At 39.2% G+C, this 26,682-nt stretch overlaps 1 protein-coding gene across 7 annotated transcripts in view; it reads right to left on the minus strand.

Annotated features, from left to right (window-relative positions):
- Positions 1-26,682, minus strand: part of SLC16A7 (solute carrier family 16 member 7) — a 194,925-nt gene that overhangs the window by 138,950 nt on the left and 29,293 nt on the right. Inside the window, exon 1 of one of the 7 annotated variants that reach the window (XM_070789373.1) lies at positions 17,340-18,412. The exons of 5 other annotated variants lie outside the window; for them this stretch is intronic. The gene's annotated coding sequence lies outside the window, so the exon portion shown is untranslated. Of the gene's footprint in view, positions 1-17,339; positions 18,413-26,682 lie in introns of those variants that run through there. One more of the 7 variants, XM_070789372.1, reaches the window with a different exon arrangement.

Genomic DNA, 26,682 nt, shown 5'->3' on the forward strand with positions numbered 1-26,682 from the left:
CCTTAGCAGTTGCCAGTGTCTATCAAGGAATCCTTTTCTCACTTTTCTATTAGCAAAGTTCCTATTTATTCTTCAAGACCCAACTGAATAATTCCTCTTTTGTGAGAGGAGGGAAGCAAGACGAGAGAGGACACTGACAAGTAGTGACAGGAGAAGGAACTCCCAGGAAAGGTGGTAACAGGGAAGCCTCACAGTATCTCACAATAGAGTTGATAGACAATAATCAGTTTTAATTATGATATCAGATTTCTTGTTTTCTTCTATCTTTAACACATATTTCCACTTATTTCATGAAAAACATTTCAACGGCTCTCTGACAGCTAACAAATAGAGTCCTCAGCCTTTCAACTTTACAGATAATTACAAAAATATCTTCAACTGTCAGGAAATCACCAGATTTCCAACAGTTTATGAATAGACTTTGAAAGGAAAGGGAAGAAGGAAAAATCAAACTAACACACATTTGTTGGTGAGAAACTTAAAAAAAAAAAAACAGAAATCATTGACTTTGATTTTTCTGCAATTTTCCCAAATTCCTTAAATACCAGGTTCTTATAACATTATAATAAGGTAACGTCTGAAACTGACCACGCAGAAGCGTGGCCCAGATGAGCTACCCCTTGCCCAATGTCAGGGGCGGTGACCGAGAGTGCCAGGCTGCGTCGGCACAGGAGCGGCCGAGAGGAGCTACCCCATGTCTGAGGTCAGGGGCGATGGCCGAGACGAGCTACCCCACGTCCGAGGTCAGGGGAGGTGGGACAAACTACCCCACACCCAAGGTCAGGGGAGGCGGGATGAACTACCTCATGCTCGAGGTCAGGGGCTGCGGCCGAGACGAACTACCCGACGCCCGAGGTCATGGGCGGCGGCCTAGAGGAGCTACCACACAACCGAGGTCAGGGGAGGCAGGACGAACTACCCCACGTCCGAGGTCAGGGAAGGCGGGATGAACTACCTCATGCCCAAGATCAGGGGCGACGGCCTAGAGGAGCTACCCCACGTTCGAGGTCAGGGGAGGCCAGACGAACTACCTCATGCCCGAGGTCGGGGCGGCAGCCTAGAGGAGCTACCACACAACTGAGGTCAGGGCGGCGGCTTAGAGGAGCTACCCCACGTCCGAGGTCAGGGGAGGGAGGATGAACTACCCCACGTCCGAGGTCAGGGGAGGCGGGACGAACTACCTCATGCCCGAGGTCAGGGGCACTGGCCGAGAGGAGCTACCACACCCCCGAGGTCAGGGGCGGCAGCCTAGAGGAGCTACCCCATGTCCGAGGTCAGGGGAGGCGGGACGAACTACCTCATGCCGGAGGTCAGGGGTGGCGGCTGAGGCGAACTACCGCATGCCCGAGGTCAGGGGCACTGGCCAAGAGGAGCTACCTCACGCTCACTCTCTGAGCTCATGCCGGAGGTCAGGGGAGGCGGGATGACCTACCGCACGCCCGAGGTAAGGGGAGGTGGCCGAGACTGGGCAACCCCTCATCCAAGGAGCAGCGGCTGCCCAGGCCCAGGAGGGCCGAGAGGAGCTACTCCACCTTCAAGGTCAGGAGGGGAGCCGTGAAGAGATACCCCTTGTCCAGGGTCAGGGGAGGCAGGACGAACTACCCCATGCCCGAGGTCAGGGGCAGCGGCCTAGATGAAATACCTCACGCCAGAGGTCAGGGGCAGCGGCAGAGAGGAACAACCCCACATCAAAGGAGCTGCGGCTGCCCGGGCGCAGGAGGGCCGAGAGAAGCTACTCCACCTTCAAGGTCAGGAGGGGCAGCCGTGAGGAGATACCCCTCATTCAAGGTAAGGAGCAGTGGCTGCACTTTGCTGGAGCAACCGTGAAGAGATACCCCACGTCCAAGTTAAAAGAAACCCAAGTAAGACGGTAAGTATTGCGAGAAGACATCAGAGGGCAGACACAGTGAAACTATAATCACAGAAAACTAGCCAATCTGATCACATAGACAACCACTATACAAACGAGGAGCTGCTTACATGGACCACAGGCTTGTCTAACTCAATGAAACTAAGCCTGGCCATGTGGGGCCACCCAAGACGGGAGGGTCATGGTGGAGAGGTCTGACAGAATGTGGTCCACTGGAGAAGGGAATGGCATACCACTACAGTAGCCTTGCCTTGAGAACCCCATGAACAGTATGAAAAGGCAAAATGATAAGATACTGAAAGGGGAACTCCCAGGGTCGGTAGGTGCCTAATATGCTACTGGATCATTGGAGAAATAACTCCAGAAAGAATGAAGGAAGAAGCCAAAACAAAAACAATACCCAGTTGTGGATGTGACTGGTGATAGAAGCAGGTCCGATGCTATAAAGAGTAATATTGCATAGGAACCTGGAATTTCAGGTCCATGAATCAAGACCAATTGGAAGTGGTCAAACAGGAGATGGCAAGAGTGAACGTCGACATTCTAGGAATCAGCAAACTAAAATGGACTTGAATGGGTGAATTTAACTCAGGTGACCATTATATTTACTACTGTGGGCAGTAGTAATCCTTTAGAAGAAATGGCTTAGCCATCATGGTCAACAAAAGAGTCTGAAATACAGTACTTGGATGCAATCTCAAAAATGACAGAATGATCTCTATTCGTTTCCAAGGCAAACCATTCAATATCACAGTAATCCAAGTCTATGCCCCACCAGTAATGCTGAAGAAGCTGAAGCTGAATGGTTCTATGAAGACCTACAAGACCTTTTAGAACTAACACCCAAAAAAGATGTCCTTTTCATTATAGGGGACTGGAATGCAAAAGTAGGAAGTCAAGAAACACCTGGAGTAACAGGCAAATTTGGCCTTGGAGTACAGAATGAAGCAGGGCAAAGGCTAATAGAGTTTTGCCAAGAGAACGCACTGCTCATAGCAAACACCCTCTTCCAACAACACAAGAGAAGACTCTACACATGGACATCACCAGATGGTCAACACTGAAATCAGATTGATTACATTCTTTGCAGCCAAAGATGGAGAGGCTTTATACAGTCAGCAAAAACAAGACTGGGAGCTGGCTGTGGCTCAGATCATGAACTCCTTATTGCGAAATTCAAACTTATATTGAAGAAAGTGGGGAAAACCACTAAACCATTCAGGTATGACCTAAATCAAATCCCTTATGATTATACAGTGGAAGTGAGAAATAGATTTTAGGGCCTAGATCTGATAGAGTGCCTGATGAACTATGGTCGGAGGTTCATGACATTGTACAGGAGACAGGGATCAACACCATCCCCATGGAAAAGAAATGCAAAAAAGCAAAATTGCTGTCTAGGGAGGCCTTACAAATAGCTGTGAAAAGAAGAGAAGTGAAAAGCAAGGGAGAAAAGGAAACATATAAGCATCTAAATACAGAGTTTCAAAGAATAGCAAGGAGAGAAAAGAAAGCCTTCCTCAGCAATCAATGCAAAGAAGTAGAGGAAAACAACAGGATGGGAAAGACAAGCGATCTCTTCAAGAAAATTAGAGACACCAAGGGAACATTTCATGCAAAGATGGACTCAATATAGCACAGAAATGGTATGACCTAATAGAAGCAGAAGATATTAAGAAGAGGTGGCAGGAATACACAGAAGAATTGTACAAAAAAGATCTTCATGACCAAGATAATCACGATGGTGTGATCACTCACCTTGAGCCAAACATCCTGGAATGTGAAGTCAAGTGGGCCTTAGAAAGCATCACTACGAACAAAGCTAGTGGAGGTGATGGAATCCCAGTGGAGCTATTTCAAATCCTGAAAGATGATGCTGTGAAAGTGCTGCACTCAATATGCCAGCAAATTTGGAAAACTCAGCAGTGGCCATAGGACTGGAAAAGGTCAATTTTGATTCCAATCCCAAAGAAAGTGAAAGTGAAGTCCCTCAGTCGTGTCCGACTCTTTGCGACCCTGTGGACTGTAGCCTACCAGGCTCCTCTGTCCATGGGATTTTCCAGACAAGAGTACTGGAGTGGATTGTCATTTCTTTCTCCAGGGGATCTTCTTGACCCAGGGATCAAACCCCAGTCTCCCGCATTGTAGACAGACACTTTACCGTCTGAGCCACCAGGGCTTCAAATGAAGAAGAAAGGCAGTGAAAGGCAGTGCCAAAGAATGCTCAAACCTCTGCACAATTGCACTCATCTCACATGCTAGTAAAATAATGCCCAGAATTCTCCAAGCCAGGCTTCAGCAGTACGTGAACCGTGAACTTCCAGATGTTCAAGCTGGTTTTAGAAAAGTCAGAGGAACCAGAGATCAAATTGCCAACATCCACTGGATCATGGAAAAAGCAAGGGAGTTCCAGAAAAACTTTATTTATCTGCTTTATTGACTATGCCAAAACCTTTGACTGGGTGGATAACAATAAATTGTGGAAAATTCTGAAAGAGATGGGTATACCAGACCACCTGACCTTCCTCTTGAGAAACTTATATGCAGGTCAGGAAGCAACAGTTAGAACTGGACATGGAACAGCAGACTGGTTCCAAATAGGAAAAGGAGTATGTCAAGGCTGTATATTGTCACCCTGCTTATTTCACTTCTATGCAGAGAACATCATGAGAAACCCTGGGCTGGAAGAAGCACAAGCTGGAATCAAGATAGCCTGGAGAAATATCAATAACCTCATATATGGAGATGACACCACCCTTACGGCAGAAAGTGAAGAGGAACTAAAAAGCCTCTTGATAAAAGTGAAAGAGGAGAGTGAAAAAGTTGGCTTAAAGCTCAACATTCAGAAAACGAAGATCATGGCATCTGGTACCATCACTTCATTGTACATAGATGGGGAAACAGTGGAAACAGTGTCAGACTTTATTTTTTGGGGCTCCAAAATCAGGCAGATGGTGACTGCAGCCATGATATTAAAAGTCACTTACTCGTTGGAAGGAAAGTTATGACCAACCTAGGTAGCATATTCAAAAGCAGAGACATTACTTTGCCAACAAAGTTCCGTCTAGTCAAGGCTATGGTTTTTCCTGTGGTCATGTATGGATGTGAGAGTTGGACTGTGTAGAAAGCTGAGCGCTGAAGAATTGATGCTTTTGAACTGTGGTGTTGGAGAAGACTCTTGAGAGTCCCTTGGACTGCAAGGAGATCCAACCAGTCCATCCTAAAGGAGATCCGTCCTGGGTGTTCATTGGAAGGACTGATGCTGAAGCTGAAACTCCAATACTTTGGCCACCTCACACGAAGAGTTGACTCATTGGAAAAGACCCTGATGCTGGGAGGCATTGGGGGCAGGAGAAGAAGGGGATGGCAGAGGATGAGATGGCTGGATGGCATCACCGACTCGATGTACATGAGTTTGAGTGAACTCCAGGAGTTGGTGATGGACAGGGAGGCCTGGCATGCTGTAATTCATGGGGTCACAGAGAGTCAGACACGACTGAGCGGCTGAACTGAACTGAGCCTTTGAATTGCAATAAAGCCAGGACCTAAGTTGTTACTAACATCTGGTTAAGTTTCACTTTTTTTTTTCTTTTTTTTTTGCTTTGATTTGCTTGCCTTTTAAAAATATTTTTGGTTGTTTATTTTGGACATTCAGCTTTATTAGTTGCTAAAAGATATAAATTTCCCTAGTTTACTGCTATTTAGATTTTATGCCAAATGTTAGTAATATATGAAGCCAAATATTCAAACTTAACAAATAGCTTCTCAGTATTTCTATTTCAAAATCTCCCATATGCTTGGAGTTTCAGCAGGATAGATACTGCTTTCTAAAGGGCAGTGCAATAGTCAACTTCTTGGATATTTATTATTTTTTGTGAACAGATGTAGGTCATTGCAGACATAGCTCCAAAGTCATCTTCTAAAGTTGAAATACACATGTGAAATTTGGTACAGTTTCAAGACCTGTTAGGTATTCCATCGCAGTTTTCTTCAATTCACCAAAATTCCTTTTGTGCTGTGGAAAGGCTGCTGGAACATCAGTGTTTTCAGACTGTTCGGCTTGATTACACTGCTGTGGTACCACTTATCTAGAGCTATTTTAAGCATCTTCTTGGGTTACAGTAAGCTATATTGTAAATCTAATTACATTTGCCCACAGGAAAGTAGGTTCATGTGAATCCTGCTCTGTAATCTACTTAACAAAAGGCACTGTATTTTTCTTCATAGCATTTATCAAAATTGTTATTACATAGTTATTTATATTTCTAAATGCCTTTCTCTTCCACTATAAATTTCAAAAGGGCATTGAGCATGTTGTATACACAGTACTTTTTGCTCAGTGCCTAGAGGGTCAATGAATGTTTGATGAATCAATGAATGAATGAGTGATCACATAAGAGATAACTGAATTATATACATTTATGCTTGACATTTTAAACTCATGCTGAAAATGTATACATACTTCAGGCACTCATTGGGATATATTACAGTATAGTGCAACAAAGCACAAATTTTCAACTCAAATGGAATGGATTTGGGACTTCCCTGGTAGTCTAGTGGTTAAGATCCCCACACTCACACTGCATGAGGCCCAGGTTCAGTCCCTGGTAAGGGAACTAGACCTTGTGTGCTGTAATGAAGACCCCACAACTAAGACCTGGCACAGTCAAAAAAAAAAAGAATGGAAGAATAAAACAAATGAAAAAAATTTTAATGGAATGAATTTAATGTCAGATCTGGCATTTCATAAATTGTGTGATCAAAGACAAGTGAAATGAGCTCTCTAACCTTCTGTTTACTCATCTGTAAAATGTGAACAATTGCAGTGGATTAAATATTAAAGATAATGCCTTCAAAAATATGAAGCACACTCATGGCATGGAGCAAAGTCTTAATGTGGTGGGTATTATCACTTATTAATATTTAATATAGCTTTTTAAGTGAATTATATAAATCTAAATTATCTAAGGGCTTTTAAAAATTGACAACAGAAATCTAGTTTGAGCATATGCTAGCAGTAATAACTCATCGATAATTTACAATAATAAAATGAATTTTCCAACACTTTCGTGTCTATTTTTCCAATTTTAAACAAGTTATTGTCAATTAAATTTCATCATTCTTTACTCTGTACACTCCTTACAAATTCTTCACAATCACTCAAGAATCCTTCTCTATTGGTCTTCATAACAACAATTTGAATTCATCAGTTCAAGTCTCTCACCTAGATTGAATACTCTTCCCTAAGCAACTCTCATTTCATTATTGTCCCTGTATTGTCCCTGTATTTCATAACTTCAACCATTATCACAGTGGAAAAAGTATTCTGTATTCTCTCTTTTGGACTATACTCTCTTCAAGGCTCTAATCTCTGCACAAAGAATTGGACCCAATTTAATCTTTAATTTTTAGTCATCCCTTTATGAGCATATACTGAGCATGATCTATTCTCGTCTATGATAGATCTATGATTTATTCTATGTTGAAGAACTAACATATAAGATGATAGTATTAGGAGATAGGGTCTTTGGGAGGTGATTAGGGATGGGATTCGTATGTGCCTGCATGCTCCAGTTGTGTCCGACTCTTTGTGACCCATGGACTATGGCCCAACAGGCTCCTCTGTCCATCGAATTTTCCAGGCAAAAATACTGGAGTGGGTTGCCATTTTCTACTCCAGGGGATCTTCCCGACCCAGGGTTCAAACCTGCATCCCTTCCATCTCCTGCGTTGGCAGGCATATTCTTTACCAACTGTGCCACCTGGGAAGCCCCAGGAATGGGATTAAGGTCCTTATAAAAGGGACTCCAGAAAACTAACTCACCCCCTCAATATGTGAGGATACAAGGAATCAGCAGTCTGAAAGAGGGCCCTCATCTGACCATGTTGCACCCTGATCTCAGACTTCCAGCCTCCAGAACTGTAAAAGACAAAATTCTGTTGTTTACAAGCTTCACAGTCTATAATATCTTGTTATAGCCACCCAAAAGATCTTCAGCAATCTACATGGTAGACACTAATCTACATGGTAGATACTATGCTGGGTTAGACTGTTATAAAACAGAGCACAATAGAGTCTCTAGTATCAAAGAGCTCACAGACTAAATAGGGGATGCAAAACTAGAAACAAATAATTATGAAAATTGTGATAAGGGAAATACTATGCTCCTGGCTTTATGAAAACACAGAAATAACAAGATGTGTGGCTTTATGGTAACTAAACAGTTTCAGGTAAGTAAGCACATGGACAGAATCCTAGAGAAAGCAATGTTTCTTAAAGGATAAAAAGGAATCAGCGAACTAAAAAAAGGCAAAAGGAAGGGCATTCCATGTCCAAGAGGTGGTATGAAGCACAGAAACAAATGACAGTGTAGTCATACAGGAAACACTAAGACAGCAAATTTATTTTGTAACTCTTGTAAGATCAATTCATAAAGTATGATTGCAGCACTAAAGTCCATAGGAAAGGCTGTATATTAGACTGTGTTTAAGTTAACTTACGGTTACAATTTAAAAGATCTGTAAATTCAAACTTCTTTCCTTTACACCATTTAAAGTAATAATAGGGAACATCTGTTTGGTTAGATTCTATTCAGTACTTCAGGTCACCTGGAGAGACTACTGATACTCCAAAATGGTGAACTATTAGCATTGGTGCAGATCTTCCCACCAAACAAAACTCCAAACTGCCTTTATTAGTGCCATCTAGGAAAAGGCCAGAAAGGCTCTCTATAAAGAGAAGCTGACACACATTGGAAGGCACAATCGATAGTGGTTTATTAAGCCTTAAGTTGTAGAAAAGCACTGGAATTGGCTCCCTCTTCTCACAAATGGACAAAGTAAGGACCAGCAATAACCGATAATGTTCAATGACTCCCCACATCAAAAGCACCCATGCTAAAATGACTCACTGGGATAAAAGTAGAAAAGTCGTAAAAGGAACATTCAGGGTTGGGGGGAAGACTAACTTTATCTCTGTTCTCACATCTATATAATATGAGCCCTAGAAACTGTTGCCCAGCTATAGAATAAATCTGGAACTATCAAAAATATTCCTTTTTAATACAAGTTTTGCATCCCATTAGGGCAGGGACTTCATTTTTGTTTGTCACATTTTCCCCATCTCAAGCCAAGTAAGTTCTAAGAAATATTTTTGAATGAATGAATAATACATGAATGCATATTATGTAGAAGACTAGACTCAGGAGAGTTTGGCAGCAAATCAACACACAATGTTTCTGCCCTAGTAGGGGATACAAGCAGACAAATTAAAAGGATGGCTTTGTATGAAGCAATTTTTTTTTAACTATCATAGGAATGGGGTTGGGAGAAATGATTCCTTTAGCTAATGTGATTAGAGGGAAGGCCTCTGCAATGGAAAAGTTAGGTACAGTATACAGATTTACTTAGTATTTTGGATTTGCTATTTCAAGGTATTAACATATTCTGGCAACCACAGTTCCAATTTAAAGGCAGAGAAAAAGCTTAATGAGTTTATACAAGATTGTTTCAAGTAAAATGTATGTATACCAATCCACCTTTAAACAATGCAGAGGGGTTAGGTACACTGAGCCTTTGTGTGACTGAAAATCCCAGTATAACCTATCAGCCTCCATATCCCAAGTTCCTCTCTATTGGAGATTCCGTATCCACAGAGTCAACCAATCATAGATTGTGTAGTGCTGTAGTATGTATGTATTGAAAAAAATCCCTCTATAAGTGGACTAGGCCAGTTCAAACACCTATTATTCAAGAATCAACTGCACACACATATTTAGATATGTGTGTGTATAGATATTACTAAAAATATTTCTGTACAAATGTTGCCCTGAATGTTTTGTTGAAATAGAATCATTTTAGACTTCTCAATTTGCCCATGTAAATCATTTTTCATACACACAGCTCCTCACAAAAAAACCTGCACAACATTAATTTAAAGATTTCTGAGGAGACTATGTTTAAGCATCAAAATATTCTTTAAAAAAAAATGTTTTTTGAGAAGACACTTAGAACATGAGGCTCTTTATTAGGTTGCCAAGATGAAAGGTGGGTATTTTCAGTTGTTAAATACATGGCAGCACTTGTGTCTGATAGAGGCTGCCAATGACTTTCATTATATCTGTCAGTCAAATTGTAAAAAAGAAAAAACAATCATTGAAATAAATCCTACACAATGGCAAACAGTTGGCATGATAAGTGGTTTTAGTAGCCAGTGGTGGCATGGATCCTCATGTTTTTTGGGTAGTTAGAACCCAAGAGTATTTCAGAGAAAGCACTATGTTATTTTCAAAATTTCAGTTATTTAATTCCTTGTAGCAAATGAAAGGAACAATCTCAGTGTTTGGAAAAATGAAATTCTCAAGACTTATTTTTTTTTAACTTGACTGCACCAGGTCTTAGTTTCAGCATAGGGATCTTTAGTTGCAGCATGCCAACTCAGCTGAGGCATGTGGGATCTCGTTCCCTGACCAGGGATTGAACCCAGATCCCCTGCATTGGGAGCATGGCGTCTTGGTGATTGTACTACCAGGGAAGTACCCCAAAAATGAAATTCTAAGATTTCTTTTTCTGCAGAGTGCAAAGTTCAAGTTAATATGCAGTATTATTTCAAATGACAGAGACATTCACCAAAATTTAAATAGAATGTATCAATTGCAATCATGAAATCCACTCTTCCAAAAGTCAAATATTAAAAAAATATTTAAAAATATTTAAAATATTAAAAAATATAATACCATATATTAAAAAATATTAAAAATCACAAATTCCCTTGTGGTCTGCTTACACATTTTGTAAATCTAATGCCTCTTTTGTTTCTAGTGGTATTTCTGAGTTTCTGTACACATGCTTGTATGCTCAGTCATGTCTGACTCTTTGCAACCCCATTGACTATAGCCCACCAGGCTCCTCTGTCCAGGCAAGAATACAGAAGTGGGTTGCCCCTTCCTCCTCTAGAGGATCTTTCCAACCCAGGGTTCGAACCTGTGTCTCTTGCGGGCTCCTGCACTGGCAGGCAGATTCTTACCACTTGAGCCACTTGAGTTTCCTTATCAGCATTTAAATTTGGCATAAGGCTGAAAAATGGGTTAGCATCTGTTGATGATGCTCTAAGTAGGGATATGAATTGTGAGCCCCTGATGAGAATGAGCCAATGACAATGACTGCCATTCTTTGTCGGCAACTGTCTTTTCCTACATCACTTTGGCTATACAGCATGGTTTCAACATCCTATCATAAAGAGTTTGTGTTGTAGTTTTAGGTTGTCTTTGTGTTTGTTTTATTGCATATAGACAATAATATCTGTAAGAACATTATAAGAAGAGGAATAAGACAGGGGCACAACAATATACTGCAGCAAACAAAAACTAATAGAACAAACTAAAAACTAATTTCCAGGATAAGAAATGATAAGATCAAAGAAAAATGGTAAGAACTGCAAGAGCATTATGAAAAAGTAGCTCTGGACTCCTGGACTGTCTTAGAATTGCTAAAGAATCTTTGGAAAACAAAATCAGCATGTTTTTAAAGGCTTCAAAGTCAAAGCCCGTGAGCCAAAAGGATTATAAAATTTGGTCAGGTGTGTCTTATTCAGTTGATACTTCCCAATGATAGATATTAATAAAAACTGCATTGAATTAAGAAATACAATATCAGTATTTCAAGCTGAAAAAAGAATTATGTTCATTCAGATAATGTCAACAACTAAGGTATAATAATGCAACTCACATGTTAATAGAAAAGCTATAGAAATCTGAACACATGAAAATATCTTTGCTGTTGTTATAATCTCATACTCATGCAAGTACTTAATACTATGTTTCCTATGTTAATTATAAGCAAACACAGCTAAGAGAGATTCTAGTCTACATTTTAGAAACCTATAAACTCTTTTTATAAAAGACTATCACGGAAGAGGTTTTAATATTTATATTTGATGTACTGAAAAAATATTTAGTAGTGTTTAATTCTAAGACATCCAAGAATCATTTATAGAATGTTTTAAGAATTAAGAGTCAGGATCTGTCTTTTCTTGGGCTAATCACTAACAAGCTATGTGAATTTGGAAAATTTAGTTAACTTTCTTAAAGTCAAATTTTCTTCTTTTCCAAAATGGAAATATCTTATAGGTCATTGAAATAATAAAATAATATACTACTTGCAGACAGCTTGGCACTTGATAACACATAGTATTATGAATAATATATTTTAAAAAATTATTAACCCAATGGAATACAACAAAAAGAGAGTATTATTTAAAACTTTACATATATTTAAAAAAAATTTTCCTCCAGGGACTTCTCTGGTGGTCCAGTGGATAAGAATCTGCCTGCCAATGCAGGGTACACAGGCTCAGTCTTTGGTTGGGGGCTAGTACACATGCCTCTGGGCAACAACTCCTGAACCCACACTCCTGTTTTCTACCACACAAGAGAAGCCACCACAATGAAAAGCCTGCACACCACAACTAGAGTGTAGCCCCTGCTGACCGCAACCTGAGAAAGTTGGCACGCAGGAACAAATACCCACTGCAGCCAATAAATAGATAGATAGATGATGATAGATAACAGATAAAGAAAAGTTTTTTGAACTATTACTTATAAAAAAATTCTTCCTCTGTCTAGAATCGTAGTTCCTATAAAATACGAATCACAAGATTGGAAAATAATGGCACCTTTAAAAAAAGGCAGTGACTATTTCTATTTATAGGGGAATGCTAAGACAGAAAGAGGAGGAAATGGAGAAAGAGAATGATAAAAGAGCAGGAAGGCAAAGAGGAAGAAATGACTAGTCAGTATAAAATACCAGATTATCATTGTATTCAAAGTATTTGTGGAAAAAAATCCTCTTGTTCCCAAATGCATTCTGTTAATGTCCTTTGAGCACGAGATATTTATGCAGGGTTCTACAGATTACAGATTAACATTTTATGGTATCCTAAATTTATGCATTTTAAACAATTTCTGTGACACATTTCTTCCTTTGTCTTCCAATGTGCTACAAAAACAGCAGAATGGGAACTGCTTCTTTTACTAAGGGCAAACTAAGGTTGAAATAAAGATAACCTTTCTATTAATACTAAACCAGAAAAGACTATTAATAGATTTACAGTTGAGTGGTATGGCTTGGTCATAGTTGTTTCTTTAATACTCAAAAGGTTGAAGCTGACTATTCCTAACCATGGTCTCCATTTTCTGTATAAAGTAATGAGCAAAGAGGTCAGGGGTACTTGTACAGACCCATTTTGGAAATAGGAACAAAATTTTCTAAGTTCTTTGAAATCAGGAATTATTTTCTCATAATCTACATATTCTCTGAAAAACAATGTATCAAGTCTATGCACTCAAGGAGTAATATTTGGATTATCCTAGTGTGTCTGGTGCTACACGAAGCTGAAATCTCTCTTAAATCCATGTAATCAAATTCATAATATAATACATATCCAAAGCGGGTACTATCTGTTAAGTTAATTAAGCAGGGACACCATTAGACTGTAGAAGTCAATATGCTATGGAGGTCTATGTAAACACACCAAAATCTAAGCCTGTGCCTCACAGGTATAAAATTAAAACACCAAAGACAACCCATCAGAAACTGCCAACTAGGCTTGAGCTGTAAGCAGGTGATAATTTCCTTACTTTGCTTCTGCTTTTTCTCTATAAAAGTTTCTCCCCAAGTACCTTTTGGTGGAGCCGTCTTAACCACTTCCGGTTTGGTGCTAATTCCAATAGTTTTTTTGCTCAAATTCCTAAGAATTTTGACATGTCTCAGTTTATCTTTTTAACTTTCCTATTGTATCTTCAGCTGAATCTCCTGAGCACCCCTATAATGCTGAAAGTAACAATGAAAAAAAAAAATGAAAGTGTTAGTCACTTAATCATGTCCAACTCGTTGCGACCCCAAGGACCTGGTCAGGATCCTCTGTCCATGGAATTCTCTAGGCAAGAATACAGGAGTGGGTAGCCAGTCACTTCTCCAGGGGATCTTCCTGACCCAGGGATCAAATCCGGGTCTCCTGCATTCCAAGCAGATTCTTTACCACCTGAGCCACCAAGGAAGCCCCAAAGTAACAATATCCTGCAATAAATTCCTTTATTGTATACATATTTTGTCACCAAATATAAGAGATGCACGTAGTCTAAATATTCTGTAGAGTAACTTAATCAGAAGAGGCCTGGAAAAATTTTGTTCCATATATTAGCAAAAAGAAAATGATAAACCTCATATTTCTTTTTTTCTTTTTTTTTCTTTTATTTTTAAACTTTACAATATTGTATTAGTTTTGCCAAATATCGAAATGAATCCACCACAGATATACATGTGTTCCCCATCCTGAACCCTCCTCCCTCCTCCCTCCCCATACCATCCCTCTGGGTCGTCCCAGTGCACCAGCCCCAAGCATCCAGTATCGTGCATAGAACCTGGACTGGCGACTTGTTTCATACATGATATTATGCCTGTTTCAATGCCATTCTCCCAAATCTCCCCACCCTCTCCCTCATATTTCAATAATGAAGATTTTCTAAATTAAAGTTTTTCCTCTTTGTTTCTCAATATTAATGCTAGGGAAAATAAGTTCATTTAAGGAAAAAGGAAGTATTCTTGTTTAATTTCTTGGAAATAATATAATTCTACATAGGTCTTAATTTATAAATTGTACAGTTTTGATCATTTTACCTCATGGCCTCATGAAGCTTGAGCTTCATTTATTAAAAAATTGCTTAATCAATTTTTAACAGAAAAAAATAAAACCTAAGAAAACAAAACTCACATTCAGCATACTCTACACAATTGTTTCAAAGTAAGTACTTTTTGGTTGAAATTTGTGAAGTAATTGTTTAGAAATTTAAATATATACTGATGTTGAAGCTGAAACTCCAATACTTTGGCCACCTGATGCAAAGAACTGACTCATTTGAAAAGACCCTGATGCTGGGAAAGATTGAGGGCAGACGGAGAAGGGGCCAACAGAGGATGGGATGGTTCAATGGCCTCACTGACTCAATGGACATGAGTTTGGGTAGACTCTGAGAGTTGGTGATGGACAGGGAGGCCTGGCATGCTGCAGTCTATGGGGTCGCAGAGAGTCGGACACAACTGAGAAACTAAACTGAACTGAAACTGAAGATATAAAGTATGAACTTAGGCCAAATCTTTCTGAGTAACACTGATTTCAGGTATGCCATTATTATCGTATATAAAGATCCTAGAACAGGAATGTTTGAAAGTTCAGAAGTTTCTAAGTTTGGTATATATACTTCCTATCTCAAAAAAAGGATATAATGATATATCACTGAGAAATTCACCAGCTTAAATATCTGGAAATTCTAAATTATTTGCTCAGGGAAATATTTATTTCTGATGGAAAGATGAATCAAGTCACAAACATTCCCTTTGCCATTTCTGGATTACACAGTCTTTAGTTTCCATATCCATAACATTAGACACCATCTGAAGTGTAGTATGTTTCAGGAAATTATAACACAACTCCTCACAAACTCTTCATGGAATTTTCTATTGTATATCTGACACTTGGATTTTCAACTGTAAATGAGTTTCAAACTGATGAAAAATGCAGGAATTTATTTCTAGAGTATTAAGTGAAAAAGTGGTGTGCAAGTAATTAATTAGTAAAGTAAAGGACATTTTAATATTCTCTAATGGTAAAAGTATTAGACTGTGCTCTCGTTTATTGCACTGTATGATTTGTAATGTGTTCTACCACAAGCTCACTTTGTATATAAAACCGAGGAATTTGTTTCAGCTGGATTGCCAGTGGAAGGAGAATTGAGGAAATAAGTCACAAAGGCAATGTTAATAAGGGGCAGAAATTCAAGCTCTGATAGTACATTTTGTACCTGGATATAGCAGAGAACTTTCCAATTAGAGCCAACAAGTAGAAAGCTGATAACTCCAAGATGAGATTTATAGGGAGAGGTCAGCAGCCTATAATGAGAATTTGGAGCACATACATCCAGCTGTAACACCTTTAGTATAAGTATAGCTTCTAATGGCAAAAGCTAATGGCTCCATGACAATAATAAATAACAGTGAGAGAATATTCTAGCCTCAGGCCTCAGATAGGGAACTCGGGTGGTATTATACAATTTTCACTAACACTAGCTGAAGGAGAGTTCTAAAGAGGTAGTTTCATTCCTGAAGAGCATCAGCTACACTAGAATTTGGGAAATCACAATAGGTAAGGAACAATCTTTCAGCTGAATCCCATCCTTTCCTCAAATGAATTTACATTTAGGCTTGTCCTCACAAGGAAGAAGGAAGGAAGGAAAAGATGGAAGGAGGGAGGAAGGAAGGGAATCACTCCTCATATTCCCATCCCTCATTGTATACCATTCAATAAAAATTTAAAAGGAAATAATACTTCAAAGCACTAGAATTCACTCTGTGTGTGTACCTACCAAGACACTCTTGAAGCACTTGTAATGTGTACAGTGTATATTGGGATACCTGGAGTTGTGCCCTGTACAACCTACAAGGTCATTTACATGCAGACCTGAAGTAACAGTTAAGAACATGCACTCAAGAGCTGGCAGATCTGGAATCAAGTGATCCTAACCCTGTGACTGTGGGCAAATTAAAGAAACTGGCTAAGTTTATTTTCCACATCCATGAAATGGAGATAACAATATGAACCACCACCTAAGGTTACTGGAACAATAAATGCAAATAAAACACACAGGACACTGCCTGGCACATATGAGTGAGCTCTAACACTCGTTTAATTTATTATCACAGGGCAAATTTTGTGGTAAGTGTCACAAAAGTATATGGAGCTATATGCTTGAATATGATTGAATATGAGGACCCTGGAATTTTAGGCTTCAAACCCCATTGCTAAACATTAATTAGCCATATCACTTGTATCTAACCTTTACCATGAAAACACATATAATATGACATGCCTTTGTGATCTCATACTAACTGATAAGGTTAGTAGTCTGCTAGGGTCTAAGTATCTGTAACCTTAGTAACCACACTGCACAAACTGCACATCCCCAAGTGTCACAGCTTCCCCAGAGCCCAAGAAAATAGAATAGAGAAGGGCAGGGTAGAACTGATCATAGCAAATATAAGCACAGTGATGTATTAACCAAGAAGACAGCCTAGTTTTATAAAAAGAAAATAAAGTACAAGCACGCTGTAGATTTTTTTTTTTTTGAGCATTTGTACAAGGACCAGGAAAACATAGTTGGAAGTCTCATCATATCGACCCCAAGACTGACAGCAAAGTTATTATTCTTCAGTGCAGCCGAGGCCTAGAAGTCAGGTAGATTATTAACAGCAGGATGGATCCTTCACCTTTAGGTAACTTTCATACAAACCCTTGTCTCTTCCTAATGCCAATGCCTATCAGCCCATTAATCACAGCAGCCTCTTCCCACAGCTCTCTCTTCAAATCTTACTCCCCAAGTGTGTCTCAGCCCAAATTCCATCTGTATTTAGTTGCTACCTTTCAGTTGAATTCCATCACACTGCTGGCTGCTCCTCTTGCCATTTTACAAATGAAAAAGAAATATGCTGTTATTCCAGTAAAACTGCAGTGGTTCTTAACCTGGGTGGTTTTGTTTCCCCAAGGATGTCTGGCAATATGTGGAGACTTATTTGGCTGTCACAGCTGGGAGGGAGCTACTGGCTTCCAGTGGACAGAGGCAGTGCCAGGACTGTGACAGGCATGGGAGGTTCCCAGAGCTCCAAATTTAAGGAGGCACTTACTCACTCTTAGGTTATCCACACTCAAGATTAAAGTTCACATGACCGCAAGAGTGATTGCCTCCTTAAACACCATGGCCTACCTGCCTCCCTTGCCTCCCTCTAATCCTAGACCTGGGTTAAGGCCAGGGCTGCTTCTAAACATCCCCAAAAAAGGAATTACCCAGTCCAAAATATCAATAATATTGAGACCAAGAAACCTAGATCAGTTTAAAGAATCTAAAGAAAATCAGGGTTGGAAACAGGATTCCCTCCCTTTTCTACTTTAAGTTACAAATTTAAATGCACACTCTGTTAAATCTAACATCTCTAATAGTGAAATAATACCAAATTCTAACATTTAGCTTCAATCTGTTTTATTCCCAGGGCTTCCCAGGTGGTGCTGGTGGTAAAGAATCCCTGCTGATGCCTGAGACATGGGTTCCATCCCTGGGTTGGGAAGATTCCCCTGGAGGAGGGCATGGCATCCCACTCTAGTATTCCTGCCCAGAGAATCCTCTGGACAGAGGAGCCTGGTAGGCTACAGTCCATGGGGTCGCAAAGAGTCAGACATGACTGAGAAATAGCACGCACACTCGAATTTTACTCCAATCCATATAAACTACAACGGAGGTGAATTAATTCAACCTTCTCTTCCCTGGCCTATGTACTTAGGCCTCAGTCTTCTCTCTGCTAGTGTATCTTTCACTCAACTCATTTACCTCTAAGGCTCAGATGCAAAGCTACCTTCCCATCAACATGCGACTCCTCCCTTCTCAGATCTGTTTCTCTTTCTTGTGTATCTTTCTTTGTACTTATATTCCACTATAATCATTTTTTTTTAATTCTCCCTATCCCTGACCCAACCTCCCCCACCAACCCACACGCACACACACACATATAAACATGCAAACACACACACACACACACACACACACTCATTTAATCTCCTTACTATCATGAATCAGATTTTCTTTACTTATATATATATCTCCAGAAAAACCTCTATGTAGTAGAGTGCTTTGAGTAAAGTACTTAATGTATGTTTGAAATGAATTAGCGAGGAATTTACATACAATAATATTAATAATACAGCATGAACCATAATATTTCCTGTTGATTATCTGAATCTTAATATAACTGCATTACTAGGCCTTGTTAAATCCGATACCAATTTTCTTCTCCTGGCAGATGTCACCGTCTATTTATTTATTTATTTTTTGGTTGTGCTGGGTCTTCATTGCTGCACAAGCTTTTTTTCAGTTGTAGTGAGCGGGAGCTACTCTTTGATCTGGTGCCTAGGCTCAAAGCACTCTACTACACAGAGGTTTTTGTGGAGAGAGATATATATATATATATATATATATAAAGGAAATCTGATTCATGATCCTAAGGAGGTTAAATGAGTTTGTGTGTGTGTGTGTGTGTGTGTGTGTGCTTATCTGCATGAGACATTGTGGTGGTTTCTCCTGTAGCAGAGCACAGGCTCTAGGGCATGCCAGCATCAATAGTTGCAATCAAAAGTTGCAGCCCATGGGCTCAGTAGTTGCAGCTTGCGGGCTCTAGGGCACAGGCTCAATAGTCGTGGTGCACGGGCTTAGTTGTTTCGCAGCACGTGGGATCTTCCCGGATCAGGGATCAGTATCTCCTTGCACTAGCAGGCAGATTCTTTACCACTGAGCCACGAGGGAAGCCTCTGTCTCCATCTATTTCAGGTTTGATTTCCCAGAATTCTTGAGGTTTGTGTTCAGTAGGTAACTGACTTGACATTTTGCTACAAACAAAAGCTCAGAATGGGATGTATTTTCTTCCCAAAGGCCTATTCTAGCAGCAGAAGAGCTTATGTCTTTGCCTGAGCTATAAGCCTAAACTCAGGAAGAAAATAAATCCAATTCCTAATAACTGTTGAAGAAATAGCCTTGTAGTATGTCAAACTCTTCAGGAATCCAAACTGATGCAGCAGGAAAACACATTTCCATCAATCTCTACCTCACCCTCAACCTTAAAACTAGTCTAAATTTAAAATTTCTAAGTTTGGATTTTAATCAAAAGTAAGCTGACTACCTAAGTAATTAATACATAGCTATAAATATCTCCTGTTTAAAAAGCATACAGTAAACATACAGTCAAGTCTTCCAGCTACTTGTCCTCGAAACAAATGTATTATATTTTACGTTTTTATGTGACTTGACAAAAAGGAAACTCAAGGCCTTCCCCCATGGATACCAAGAAACCACTGACTTTAATTATTTAATCCTTTTATGACAGAATTAGCTTAATGTTCAGCACCTGGAAAGGTACAAGTCTAAATTTACAAGTTTATTATGAAACAGTTATTGTGAAAAAATTATTGAAGGTTAAACGCATGTATATTCCATCAACATAATAACTTTCAAAACTTGAGGTCACAAAGTCACTGTTAGGTTTTCTCATAGTACTATCTGATTCTGTGCTAGTAAGAATCATTTTCACCGTTTAGTCCACAGCCATCAATTGGGAGAAAGGAGCTGACTTATCTGGAGCACCCCAGTCTGAGCCGAGAAATTTCAATGTGTGTTTCACTCATTATGTAGCAATTCTGCTAAGAGAGGTTTCACCACCAGGTTTTTGCAGGTAAGGAAACAATTTCAAAAAGGTTTGTGAGGTGCCAATTTTAATAACACTAGTAAACAGTGTTTCTGAAGTATGTCTTCCAACTATGTCAAAATACTGTTCAATATTATATTTTAATCTATGAAAGGCAGAAAATCTGCTCAGTTTGAGTGTTTCACTAGTTAACCAATATATGCCACTTAATGTTGAGCGCCAAGCAAGGACTACGAGCTTCCCTAAGAGGAAAGGTATCCCATCAAGGAAAGAGACCACAAGAAAGCCATCATTCTGTTGGAGGATCAGTGGTGTATAAAAAATGAAAGGGGACTTTCCTGGTGGCTATAAGCAGTGAAGAATCAGCCTGCCAATGCAGGAGACACAGGTTCAGTCCCTGATGTGGGTTAAAACATACACACACACACACACACACACACAGAAATGATTTTTTTCCTTACTACTTAGTGGAGGAGATAGACATATAAGTAGACATTTACAGTCAAATGTGCTAAAAGTTACGACAGGGGTAGATTAAGTTCTTATGAAAGCAATGCATGCTTCATATGGGACTGGCATGATTTCATAGAGGAAATGAGAATTGAACTGAGTCATGAAACACACAGTTCAGAGAAGGTTTAAGAAGTCAATTCAGATATAAAGAGTAGAATGTTCAGAGGCATGATTCCTGTTCTAGCTCATGATGGCCCTGATCACTGGATACATGATCAGAAGGGGCAGGAATAGAAACTGATAACATATGATGCTGGTGCTTGAGAGCAAAAGGAAAGCAAGGAAAGTTGAGGATAACAACAGTAAAGGGAGTTCAATATAGGTTTGGAAGCATGAGAAAAGGTATGATTAGATTTGTTTTTCAGTAAAATTCCTTTGATAGCAATATGGATAATTAACAAAACAGCATAGAGAACTGCAGTGTAATTTAAGTGGGAAATTATAAACATATGTAAAGTAGCAGAATCAGGAATGGGAAAAAATGTTGAAATCAAGGATATAGCTCCAGTCTTAAGGGTTTGATAAAAATTGGTTGTACTAGATGGTAAGAAATGTCCCGAATGATCTTGGTGTTCCCAGTGTGGAAGATTGGGTGGCTATTAATGGGTCTGCAATATCTGCCCAGTGTGAATGGAAGGACACCATACAGGCAATAGCTATGCAGGACTGCAATAAGAGGTCAGTTAGGGCAAGACTTGTAGACCAGAAACCACCAGCTTGTCACTGAAATTATGAGCAAGGCAAGACAGAAGCAGAGGTTTTAGACATAATCAGTGTTAAGTGACAGAAAAAGTAAAGCCTGGGAAAGAAACCAAGGCAGGGAGGAAGATTGTCTAAAGGTATAAAAATGTATTAATAAAAGTGGGAACTGGGTAAACATGACAAATTTATCCAAAGGAAGTACCTATATTTAATTATAACTTCCTCTGAAGGTTTGTGGGCAAAAACAGTTTTTTACTTTAAGGTAAGAAATTTCTTCAGGAAACTAAAGTTTCTCTCCAGTAAAATTAATGACAAACATCATAAAAAAATGACAAACATTAATGACATAAAATAAATAAATAAAAACCAAAAGATAGATACACACGATACACATACATAGCTAACTGCATGATAACATAGTTTATAGAAGAAATGGATTTTCACTTTATAGCTCAGGGCTTCCCTGATAGTTCAGTTGGTAAAGAATCCACCTGCAATGCAGGAGACCTGGGTTCGATCCCTGGGTTGGGAAGATCCCCTGGAGAAGGGATAGGCTACCCACTCCAGTATTCTTGGAATTCCTTTGTGGCTCAGCTGGTGAAGAATCCGCCTGCAATGCGGAAGACCTAGATTCGACCCCTGGGTTGGGAAGATCCCCTGGAGAAGGGGAAATGCTATCCACTCCAGTATTCTGGCTTGGAGAATTCCATGGATTGTATAATTCATGGTGTTGCAAAGAGTTGGACATGACTGAACGACTTTTACTTCACTTTCACCCTGAAATCTAAACAGTGGCCTACAAATTTTATGTACTTCTAAAGGAATGTATTTCTAATGAAACATAAAAAAAAAATCAATGTTTTCATCATTGAAGTTGTGACATAAAGCCATGGGAAATTCTTTCTAGCTAAGATCATCAATTGTGCATAAATTCTCTTGGGCTCCAGGTTGATGTATGCAGCACAGCAAGATGTAAGTGATTGAGACCCATGCGGAAGTTCAAGATTGGCTTACTTTCTAATGAGGGGAAAGTTTTATTTACAAGGAAACCAGCTGTGAAACTGAAGTAATAACATGAATTAATTTATACATTCTGCATGTAAAGGTCAAGAACTTTCAAGCACTCCTTTCCATGTTCTCCAGACTAGAAAAAAAAACCCAATATTAAATAATATTTGTAAGTGTTGTCTCTTGTTGGTACACATTGAACTCCCACATAGCATATATTCAGATGGAAAGTTTAAATATATTTGACTCAGTAGCAAAGGAATTAAAGTTCTCCTGGTTAAAATTTATATCCCTTTTGCTTTTATCAGACTTGCTTTCTTGGCTTCTCAATCTAACCAAGTTGTCATCAGCTGTGAGCCTGAATCCAGAGGCAAAACTCTTGAATTCAGGAGAATTCTCTAACACACTGAGAGCAATATATCCATTTCTGTGACCACACTGGTTACTGGCAAGCTGTTGGAAGAATCTGGAACTTGTATTCAGGAATCCTATATTTGATTAACAGCTCTCTTTCCTGTGTATCTGTTATGTGACTGTGAGTCACTGAAAATCCCTCAGTTGCATTCATCTGTAAAATGAAGAGGATTATCGACTGACCCACCTCACCGAATTGATGACATGAATCAGTGAAAAAATGGGGTGGATCAGTCGTAAAAGACTATACAAATGAAATCATGGTTAGTTTTTATTTACCCTTGTGGCTCAGCTGGTAAAGAATCCGCCTGCAATGCGGGAGACCTGGGTTCGATCCCTGGGTTGGGAAGATTCCCTGGAGAAGGGAAAGGCTACCCACTCCAGTATTCTGGCCCGGAGAATTCCATGGACTATATTGTCCATGGGGTCGCAAAGAGTCGGACGTGACTGAGTGACTTTCACACATCACATACTCATTTTTAGGTTACCAAGGGCTTAGAAATAGCTCAGAACATAACTGCATGTACTAATTTGTGGGGAATTAGGCTAAGTCCAGACCTTTACTTTTATGTCATGTGTTTATGTCTTAAAAAACAAACAAAACCACCAGAAAGAAAAAAAGTCAAAAACCAAAAACAACCTCAGGCATTTAAAAAGACAGAGAAAATGATTCCTTGAAATGTTTTAGGATTTCCTAGAATTATTTAGTCAAAGAATAAAACTTTCTTCTATAAAATGTTTATGATTCTACTGCTATAATCTGCAATTACAGCTACTAACATATTCTGTTTTACCTCATTTTTGCTCTCCTATATAATAGTGTTTCATATATAACAGATTGTCAACAAGTATATGACTGGACTTCTCTGGTGGTACACGGATAAGAACCTGTCTGCCAATGCAGCGGACACGGGTTCAATCTGTAGTCTGGGAGGATCCCACATGCTGTGGGGCAACTAAGCCCATGTGCCCCAACTACTGGAGCCCACTCACTCTAGGACACTCGAGTCACAATAATGAGCTCCTGTGCTGCAACTACTGAGGCCCATGTGCCTAAGCCTGTGCTCCACAAGAGGCCACAGCAGTGAGAAGCCTGTGCGCTGAAACAGAGTAGGCCCAGCTCACCTCAACTAGAAAAGGCCCATGCACAGTAACAAAGACCTAGTGAAGCAAAAAATAAATAAATAAATGAAATAAGTATATGATTAATTGCTATAGGAAAATTTTCAGGTATAAGAGGCTATATAATATAGCTCAATGTATTTTTTTTTAATCTATCTTTTTAGGTAACAATTCTACTATTCAAGTATGCTTGCATTCATGCTAAGTTGCTTCAGTCATGTCTGACTCTTCACAATCCTATGGACTGTAGCCCGCCAGGCTCCTCTGTCCATGGGATTCTCCAGGCAAGAATACTGGAGTGGGTTGCCATGCCCTCCTCCAAGGGATATTCTTGACCCAGGGATTGAACCCTTGTCCTTTTTGTCTCCAGCACTGGTAGGCAGGTTCTTTACCACTAGTGCCATCTGAGAAGCCCCAGTATTCAATTATATTTTTATATAAAAGAAACAATATTAAAAACGTTTTTCCCAAACTGACAAATTGTTTTTTTCTATTTCACCAATCTATATTAGGCAAATTTGCTATTGCCTTTCTTTCTTTCAACCTGCTTCTCAATGATGATGAAGGAACACACCTAGGTAGACCTACTAGTTAGAACATACCTAGGTACCACATGATCCTAACCCCAGGCCACAGCCAATTAGACCAGGGCTTACATCAAGTGAGGACAGGAAAGAAATAACTAATACTTATTGAGTAGCCACTATATCCAAGGCACTACTCTTGCTTTTTATTCTTTATATGCTCATTTGACCCTCATCATAACTATGAGGTAGGGACTATTATCATCATTCTCATTTCCTGATAAAGAAACTGTCACAGAGTCATGAAGAAAGTTTCCTAGGATTACAAGGCTAGAAAGATTTGGAGCTGAGCTTCAAATCCAGCCAGTCTAGCTGCTTCTGCATACAGAACCATTGATCTAACCATTGCAGCATATTTTCCTTAAATAGTATACTACCATATTACCATCTATAGGTGAGGTGAAGACAAGTTTATCTTCTGTCTCAAGAATTTGAAGTGATAGATGGAGACACTGAGTCAGTTGGTTAGTGCTGGACACTGAAAGTGTGAGGTAGTTTTGTATTGCAACAGAAAGGAAAATCAAAAGACTATGGGGAAAATCAGGCCTGTGTTACCATTCCAGCCAGACCTAACAGACTTCCTGAAATTAGCCTCCAAGAAAAATCCCCTGGTTTTCCAATTACTGAGTTTATTACTTAATTTGTACATGTCTCTGTCCTTTACAACATAAAAATCCCTCCATTGAAAGCAACTAAAAAATGTACATAAAAAGAATAGAAGTTTTATGTACATATAAGTAGCTTTTTTGGGTACATAAAACTGGAAAGTAAGAAATATCCAGTAAATGAAACTAACTGAAAGGGGAAACCAAGTGGTTAAGACTGCTTTATTCAGGTTTCCTCTTGGGACATTTGATGAAATAGGTAGACTTGGACTTGAGATTTCACAGCCTTTGGGTGTTTGCAATAGATCACACAACCCAAGGTCAGCCAGAGATGGAAAGTCTAAAGGGTGATATGCCCTCCTGTGACCCAATAAAACTATCGTCATTGTACCAGAAATAAGTTTGCAAGCTTGCAGTGCTACATATACACACACAACACAGCTGGCAACTGCAAAGGAACCAGTCTGCCTCTAAATTTGGCACTGGTGATGGGGAACAAAAAAATATCACCTGACGATTCGTGACCAACAGTAATCCTCACATGACTTTGCCCTCCAATTTCATACTACCAAGGTGGTTCAAACATCTAAAAACAGCTTATAGTATTAGGTAATGCCCCTGACCCAGGAAAAAGGAAATACAAATTCTCTTAACTAGAAATCCAACTTAGTTAAAGTTTCAAATAATTCTCAAATGATGAAGATCCAAGTGACACTTATTTGCAAGGCATTATTAAGCAAAAACCAGAAGAAACTACAGATGTATAATCTGGTCCATAAATACATTAGATAGCTAAATTAAACATATAAATTGAGTACATTTTAAATAGGAAAGGATTAAAATATCATTAAAGAGTAAAGGACCATGAAGAACTGTATAAGAACTAAACATTAAAACAAAATTTTCCAAAATATAACTTACTAAAACCGAACAAAAGCAAAGCAAATGGATAAAAAAATATAAAACTTCCAATAGTGCTTAGCTCTAGAAAGGGGAGGAGTAACGAGTGGATAATAATCAAAGAATGAGACCAGGAAGATGCACATAGGTAAGTTTTGATTTTTGTTAATGTTCTGATTCTTGAATTGGTTGCTGGGTTTGTTAGTTTTAATTATATTAACGTAATTAAACACAGCTATGAATGATGAGAAGGAAATGGCAACCCACTCCAGTATTCTTGCCTGGAGAATCCCATGGACAGAGGAGCCTGGTGGGCTACAGTCCACGGGGTCGCAAAGAGTCAGACACGACTGAGCGACTTCACTTCATTTATGAATGATGAGAGCATGTCACAACCTAAAGATTATGATTAGTCTTTAATTCAATTCTGAATACTTGAGGCCAAAAGACAAACAATAAATCAGTAAATATTTTAAAACCAATTACAATAATTCATCACAATAAAGTAAAATTTTAAAATCATCTCAAAATTCTACCAAATTAAAACTGAAGAAAAATGCCTTAACTGGTATCTATAACAACAAAAAATTAAACAAAAACCTGTAACATCATACTTAATGCTAGCAGTTTGAGAGATTAGATAGAATATGTGATTTTTAAAAAGCAACAT

This window comes from Bos indicus, chromosome 5 (genome assembly GCF_029378745.1).
Source record: "Bos indicus isolate NIAB-ARS_2022 breed Sahiwal x Tharparkar chromosome 5, NIAB-ARS_B.indTharparkar_mat_pri_1.0, whole genome shotgun sequence".
Classification (NCBI taxonomy): domain Eukaryota; kingdom Metazoa; phylum Chordata; class Mammalia; order Artiodactyla; family Bovidae; genus Bos; species Bos indicus.